Genomic DNA, 6,439 nt, shown 5'->3' with positions numbered 1-6,439 from the left:
CTTTTACATTGTGTAGTATTTAGCAGGGAAAGAGAAGAGTTTATTAATAAATTGAAAGATATAGGATTAGTAAATTTTAGTATATCAAATCTATTAAGTTGTGCTTCAGGAGAATCAAGGATACAGAGGGAAATACTTAGTTATCTCAAAGAAACAGGATTGGATAGCAGAATTTAAAATTTATATATGGCATAAATATTATTTATTTATTTAATTACCTTTAATTTCCTTTTTTTTTTTTTTTTTTTTTATTTATTTATTTTTTTAAGTCCCTGTTGATGCTTCACACTCCAGTCCAGTTGGTGGCGGTAATACACCATAAGTTGGATTGTCAACCGCCATTAAACAATACAAGAAGAAGAAGAAGAAGATGATTCAGAATTAAGTTGTAGAGTAGCCTTGCAGGTTTTTGAAAGACGTCTGTGTGGTCTTGGATGATAGCTCCTCATGGCTGTGAGGGAGATTTGTGTTTGGAAAGGGCTTATCTTAGTGATGGTGAAATGAAGCTTTGTGAAGCACCGAGGCTTTCCCCTCAACTGTATCGTAAAAAGGTTCTTTACTCGAAGCTTTTCAACACAGTGCACGCTAACGACATATTGTGGTCATAAGTTGAAGAGCTGCTTGTGCCAGAGGACCCATTCATTTTTTGACTGTTTCATGTAACAATTTACTTTGTGAAATCCACAAAAGCAATAGAAAAAAAAAAATTCTTCTATTTGTTAATTTAGTAGAATACTTATGACATGTGAACAAACGAGCCTATTAATGAATTTATAATTATTATTTTTATAAATGGGACAAATTAACATGTATAGAAACATTTTTTTGTGAATCTGCTTTGATCAACACATGCAGCCTTATTTAAAGAAACTTTAGCCTTAGTCCTAAACCTATGAATTCATAAGCAAGGCTCATGTAGGCATATATAATCAAAAGAAAAGAAAATAATTGTAGAATGGTGAAGTGCTTGTGAACTGGGGAGTTTTAATTTTGTGGGTAATCGAAGAAATCAAAGATTTTTATTAAGGAACAGAACTTGTTCAACAGTGTGGGGGCTAAGTCTATTTCTTTTTTATTTACTACTTCCCCTGCCTTTGAAAATATTCTCTCACATGGGACTGAGGAGGCAGGAGTGCATAAAAATTCCAGGACAAGATGATGAAGATGTGGGTAGACACCCTTCTGGGTAGCCCAGAAATGCAGAGGATTTCTGGGCTTTGCACTTGCACTTCAACTGTGGCATCTGCAGTTGCATTTTTCATTTTCCTGGTTTCCACAACATGGGTGTCCTGTAGATCCCACATACCTAATAGACAGAACAAAATAAAACTTTGATGGAATGTAAATGAATTCTCTGCAATAGCTATGCATGATGCATGCCAAATACACACACACACACACACACAATACAACAAACAGTACCTGAATGGGTTACATCGCTGCCTGTGGCTTCTGTTGTTTCTGGTTGTGGTGAGGGGATTTGAGAGGATGTGGATTGGGTATTTTGGCCTGCTCTAATGATTGCAGCACATTCTGCTGTGAGACGTCTCACAGCAGTCTGTGCATTTGACTGGCTGCAGAAACCTATAGTTTTAAAGCGTGGACCAAGCAGAGTTGCAAGAATCATGACACTCATAGTCTCATATGTAGACATCCTCTCAGAAGAAGTCTCATGAGGTTGTTGCACAGTTGCAAGGCCGTCTCATCATGAACCTGTGAGATCTTTGTACTGATTGCATGCCTCAGCATTCTTACAAGAGGAATCACCTTTGACCCTGACACTCTCTTCTCTTCTGACAGTTCAGTAGAAGCCTCATTGAAGTGACACATTACACCAAGACATTCATTTACTTGCTGGTACTCTTCTGAAGTCAAAGGTGTGAGGTTGGTCTTCAGAGTTACCAAAGCAGCACCTACTGGCTCCCTCTGAGCAAAGAGATGCTCTAACATGGCATATGTGCTGTTCCAACGAGTATCCACCTCCTGGATCAACTTATGAGTAGGTTTGCCCATCTGATTTTGTAAAACCAATAATCTATCTCTTGCTGTTGTGCTAGACTTGAAATGAGCCACAATCTTCCGTGCCTTTAGTAAATGTAATGCAACAAAGCTGACAACCATAAAATGCAAGTAGGCTTATGTTCACGCCCCGTTTGTTACGTGTTTACCGAGGCGATCAAAGCTGCAACAGTGTTAGTGCTGTGAAACTCATTTATGTCGGTGCATTTTACAGATACTGATGAATTTCATGTGTTCACCTTGATAATAAAACATTAATGATGTGTGCGTGTGTAATTATTTCTTTAGACAAGGACAGAAGATCAGACCAGCTTTAAAAAGCTGGAAACCATCACAGAAATTCTAATGGTTTCTATTAAAATACTTTACTTTTGGCTTTTACCATTTAAACCACTACAGATTTTTTTTTTTCTTCGTGTGTGGGACATATTCCATTAGGATGTGATGCCCCCACCAATAGATCCCAACACATATCAGTAAACCAATAAAATTCCCATGAAAACCATTACATGCAATAGAATTTCAGTAAAAGTGTTTTTTATTTATTTATTTTTTGTTTTATTTATTTATATATTTTTTAGCATGGCAGTATCATGTGTGGAAGCACACAAGAAATACAGCCGGCAGGTTTCAAACCTGTCAACATTTGGGCTGTCAAAGCAGTTAGGTGGTTCACTGCAGGAGTAAAGCAGTGTGTTTGCCTCAGAAGGCATTTTCACGTGACAAGTGACGTAATGATACAAGCTCCGGAGCAGTGGTTCATTTCAAGGACCGTTCGAGTTTGAAGCAAGCTTCGGAGCATTGTCAGACGTATCATCACTAGTTGCAACGTCAAAGTCCCCAACCAAATCCGACAACTGATTCCCTTTCCTTTTTTCTTTTTCTTCATGTTTTCACAGATGATTTATGGTGATGTTCCCTGTAGTGACTGAGTCTGGATCTGATGCCAAATTGTGTGCAAGTCTTCTGAAACCGCAAGAGAGTCTCATGATGACCCTTTCTCTGCTCGATGACAAAAATGGCACGACTCAACTTGTGCAGCAGGTTTCTTCTAAGCCATTTCATCGCTGCTTTAGTTCCCTTTCGAGAGAGGTTCCTCGTATTACGTATGGGGAAAACTCCTTTTCTCGAGAATATGAAGCAAAACTTTATTAATAAAGGTATCCATGTAAAGCGTAGTGCCGCTGTACGGCCATAGCCCAGCGCGAGGAGCGCTCTGATTGGCCAGGCCGCGGCAACTGCAGGAGCCTATGGTGAGGCGGCTGAGAGGAACGAACCAATGGGGGGCGTTCCAGAAAGCCCGCCGTAAAAGGTGCTTATATTTGCATGCCTCGCCTTCGCCGGTCACCTTCACTCAGGAGGAACAGCGCCCCTCTCATGCAGCGGCTTGTTCGGTTTTCTTTCGGGGGCCCGTCGCCAGAGGAAGACAAGGACAGCCTCTCCACAGCCGCTTCGGGTAGCGAGTGGTCAGTTTCTGTCTCGGAGCCCCCCGCTTCAACGCAGACCGCCACGAGCTCCAAAACCAATGCTGACGCGGAGCTTATCCGCGTGCTCTCTAAGGCCGTGGAAGACCTCGGACTCGAGTGGTCCCAGCCCGAAGAGCAGCAGCAGACTGGACGAGTGGTACCTAGAAAGCCGCCGCCTCTCTTCTCCTCAGAAGCCCGCGCCTTTCTTCCCTGAGGTACACGACAAGCTTACTAAATCTTGGAAGTCTCCCTACTCTGCTCGCGCGAGATCCGCCTTTTCCTCAGCGCTCTCTACCGTCGACGGCGCCAAGGAAAAAGGCTACGAGTCTCTTCCCCCCCTCGAAGAGGCTGTCGTCATGCACCTCTGCCCGCCCTCCTCCAGAGGATGGCAGGCCAGGGCGAAGCACCCTTCCAAGCCCTGCGGCACCACCTCTGCTCTCGCTGGCCGAGCGTATGCCTCCGTGGCCAGGCTTCCGCGGCCCTTCACACCATGGCTGTCCTTCAGGTGTTCCAGGCCAGACTTCTCCGCTCTTTGGACGAGTTTTGAAGGACCTTCGCAGCGCGATGGACTTGGCCCTTCGTGCTACTAAAGCCATCGCGCAAGCCATTGGAAATAATATGGCTAACCTGACGGTCTTAGAGAGGCACCTTTGGCTGAATTTGACCGAGATGAAGGACGCGGATAAAGCCTCCTTCTTGGACGCCCCCATCTCTACTATCGGTCTCTTCGGTCCGTCAGTCGTGGGGTTCGCGGAGCGTTTCACTGAAGCGCAAAAGGCTTCTCAGGCTATGAGGCACTTCCTACCCAAGCGCTCCAGCTCTTCTTCAGGCTCCTCTTCTGGAACGCGCCAACGCTCCCGCTCCACGAACCGCAGCAGGCAGCCTGAACGCCGGGGACCTCGACCCAAGCTTGTGTTGAACCCCGAGCCTCCGAAGCCGTCCTAGCCGCAAGGAGAAAGAGGAGATGGTCAGGTCTCGCCTCGGCCGGACCCCCATCTCTCCCTCCCGGTCTCCCAGTTCCCTGCACCCAGGTGACTGCCGACCTCAGTTTCGCAGCCAATGAGCCCGTTGTCAAACGCACTCTTCTGCACACAAACGCCGTTATGACGGCGACCCAAATAAATCTCAAAAAGAGCTTTTTCTCTGTAGTAAATGTGCCCACTTATCAGTCTGCACTCCTACACTCATATACCCCTCCCACCCATGCTATAAATGTCCCGGCGCCCACTCCACAGTGCACGCCGCCACACATAAGCATTACCCCCTCTATGTCACAAGCACAAAATGGCAGCACTACCAAATTCCCTCTAGTAGGCGACCCTTATCCGCGCCGGCTCCAGCCACTATCGCGTCGGGCTCAGGCCTGGCAAGCCATGCCCGGTGTATCAAATTGGGTTGTGAACATAGTCGAAACCTCGGTGAAAAGCAGCGTCAGTCACGTGCTTCGCACCGAGATTTTGAAACTGTTAGAGAAGGGAGCGGTGGAGCCCGTTCCCCCATCCCGAAGCGAGTCGGGCTTCTACAGCCGATACTTTCTCGTTCCGAAGAAAGACGGAGGGCTCAGGCCCATCCTAGATCCAAGGCATTTGAACAAAGCTCTAATCTCGCTCTTTCAAAATGCTGACGGTGAAACAGATCCTCGCGCACATTCGCCCCGGGGACTGGTTTTTCACGATAGATCTGAAAGATGCGTACTTTCACGTTCAGGTAGCCCCCCACCACAGGCCATTCTTGAGATTTGCCGTCAAGGGGCAGGCTTATCAGTACACGGTCCTGCCATTCGGGTTATCCCTGGCGCCCCGCACGTTTACAAAATGTATGGATCCGGCATTAGCCCCGCTCAGGCTGAAAGGGATGCGGGTGCTCAACTACCTCGACGACTGGCTAGTGATAGCCCAGTCTCGAGCACAACTACTTACACACAGATCCTGGCTCCTCAACCATTTAGACTGTTTGGGTCTCAGGATCAATATCGCCAAGAGCTCGCTGTCCCCCACTCAAAAGATATCTTTTCTGGGCATAATTTTAGACTCGAGACGCATGAACGCGCGGCTAACGACACAGCGCGCGCTATCCGTCCAGAACATGGCGGCTTCATTCAAAGCCGGGACTCGTGTTCCCCTGAAACATTTTCAGAGGATGCTTGGCCTTATGGCCTCGGCATCGTTAGTGCTCAGACTGGGACTGTTACACATGCGTCCCCTCCAGCGTTGGCTACACGCCTGTGTCCCTCCTTACGCATGGAAATGCCCTAGTGGAAAAAAAGTATACTTTATTGTATTTCAAATATATTCTCTTTTCCGATAGTACATTAGAAATATACTTACAAAAAATGTACCATTTCTAAATATATAAAAAAATATATTAGCATCATATTTCACAATACAACTTTTAACACACTTTAAGATAATAGTATTTTAGTATATTTAAAAAAATATATTTTAGAAAAATATACTTTAAATGAAAGTTCAGTGTACTTTTGTAAAGTGCACTGATTTGAACATTACTTTAAAATATATTTTTTATATATTTTAAACTTATGCTTAAAATTGTCATTGTTAACAATGCACTAAAAGCATATTTTAAAAATACAAAATCAATATCATTAAGCTGTATAAAAAGTTATAAATACTGTTTAAGGTTATTTATTCATGTTTAACTGTTCAAGCTTAAGCATGAATAAACAAGTGATGATAAATTATTATTATATAAATATATTATTATATGGACTAAAAGCCCATTTTTCAATATACGCAGTGTATGCTATAAGCCCTACTTTAGTTGTGATTTAAGTGTAAACATGTTTATTAAGTTTACACTGGCAAAGAAGAATCCAACAGCACACTTAAAATACAACGCAAGAAAATATGGGTTAAATAGTTGTTTCTTATCGGAATTCAAATGTCTCTTCATTGATCTGTGACCAATCAGATTGTGTTGCTCAATGCCTGCAG

This window comes from Pseudorasbora parva, unplaced genomic scaffold (genome assembly GCF_024679245.1).
Source record: "Pseudorasbora parva isolate DD20220531a unplaced genomic scaffold, ASM2467924v1 scaffold_31, whole genome shotgun sequence".
Taxonomy (NCBI): domain Eukaryota; kingdom Metazoa; phylum Chordata; class Actinopteri; order Cypriniformes; family Gobionidae; genus Pseudorasbora; species Pseudorasbora parva.
Note: the sequence above shows the minus strand (reverse complement) of the source record.